Source organism: Numida meleagris, chromosome 4, assembly GCF_002078875.1.
Source record: "Numida meleagris isolate 19003 breed g44 Domestic line chromosome 4, NumMel1.0, whole genome shotgun sequence".
NCBI classification, from domain to species: Eukaryota; Metazoa; Chordata; class Aves; order Galliformes; family Numididae; genus Numida; species Numida meleagris.
Window position 1 is genome coordinate 49885542 of NC_034412.1, and position 2078 is coordinate 49887619.

Below are 2078 nucleotides of genomic sequence, written 5' to 3' on the forward strand. Positions count from 1 at the left end.
GAATATCTGTGTGTTTTGATCAAAGTGAAGCGTGGCTTGGCTGAGATGTTGTAAAGCAAGAATACTACTGCAGAAGGTGCCATGCCTGTAGAGAGAGAGATGATGCTCACCTAGCAGATAGCAGAGCCGCCTCTTTCTCCATCACCATAAATGCTGTCCTTTCTTAACTGCTCTTGAAGTGAAGCAAATGAAAAGGGTGCCTGGCCTTGTTTTTCTGCGATATTGTCCAGTAACAGTTCTAAGTGAACTCGGAGGTAGCATGACTTAGGCCTGCCTTGTGCCATCCCATCTCTGTGTCAGCCTGTCCTTGACTGCCACCAAAGGGACCCGCAAGCTCTTCCACCCACAGCAAACCAAAAGGGAAGGCAGTTGTGCCAAGACTTTGAGCTCTCGCTTGAGTGGTCCAAGAACCCAAGGAAGTCGGGAGGTTAGGTGGGGTGGGTTTTCCCAGTGCCCTGACATGTGGCCAAACCCTTTCCTTTGGAAAAGATGAGTCATTGAAATGACAGCTCTGCTTCTGCCCAGCTCAGTACTCACTTCCTGACCTTGTCTTACTTTCTCTGTTATCTTCTCACTGACGAGCACCAAAGCAAAGGTGTGGTTGGGCAGAGCCAGGCTGCAGTGGAACAGTTCTGCCCAGGTTCTGCCTGCTTTTGTTGCACTTCTCCAGCCCAGGTGCCTCAGTGGGCAGCGGATGCAGCAATGAGGAGGAAGGAGGTCTGCTTAGCAACACAAAGATGAGATCTGAGCACAGCCTGATATTACTCGTGGCGGATTCCTCTGGCAGTGCATAGCAGGAAAGCCCTGATGGCCTCCAGGGCTGTGCCTGGCACCAAGGTGCTTTTTGTGCTCCTCAGTGTATGCTTTGTTCACCTTCCAGCACTCATGGTCCCTCCAGCAGAAGTACCACCAGCTCCTGGAGCCTCTGTGTTGAGGCAGTACAGGTCTCCCTGGTACTCAGTTTAGAAGAGCACTGCAAATCAATCCCTGCTAATTGGGTGATGTGTCGCAGGCCCTCATTATCTGCTCCTCAGCTTTTCACTTCCTCTCTCCTTCTCTTGTAATGTCTCAGACGAACCTGTTCTGCCAGGTGACAGCTGATGGCAGCCACAGCCCTGTGCTTGCACAGCCTCCCTGGTGGGAACTATTTTTTTACGTCTAACTTTGAGCTGACGGCCTTAGTTTGGCTTGGGCTTTCCCCACCTCGCTGTTGCTCATCTCAATCCCAACCCACAGCAGCCCTTCAAATCCTGTATTTTCTTCCCTCCTGCATACAATTGAGCAAGCGGTGAGCTCTGGGCCACATACCGGGCTGCCAGCTCACAGCGTGCCAGCCGGACTGCGGCTACCAGCCCCGCAACTGCGTGGCTGGTCCTCTGACACACCCGGGTAATTTCTCTCTGAGAGTGAACCTCCCTCATTCCTCCCATGGTTTCTGCTGGCACCACCTCCATCTCTCCGGTGCAGGCATGCAGCTTGGGAGGCCGACCTCTCTCTGGCCAGAGGCTGTCCTGTCTTGCATACTTCGTGGTAATGTCACTGGAGGTGCTTCGGCAATCTGAAGCCTCTGTGAGTCATGTGTCCCCCCAGCAGGTTTCCTTGCAGTGTGTCAGCCAGCGATTCCACCAGTGTGCCGAGAGCCAGAGGAAGACTCCCTGGTGATCCTGGGTTACGTCACAGGGCTGGAGGATGTTTGGATGGCTGGTTGTCATCCCCACAGAGGCAAGTCTGATTGCACTGAGTGCCTCACCTCAGTACTGCTCGTGAGAAGGGCAGATTTGGGGCACAGGGAGGAGAGGAGCTGAAACAGGCTGGAAAGACTTACAGGTCACGCACTCATTGCACATATGGGCTGGGTCAGTTGCAATAATCTTTGTTTGTGATGAAGAAAGGATGGATGGGTGGATGGATGGAAGGATGGGTGGGTGGATGAATGGAGGGAGGGTGGGAAGGAGGGAGAGATGGAGGGAGAGAGGGGGAGGGATGGGTGGATGGATGGATGGATGGATGGATGGATGGATGGATGGATGGATGGATGGATGGATGGATGGAAGAAGAAAAGATGGAGGGAGGAAGGG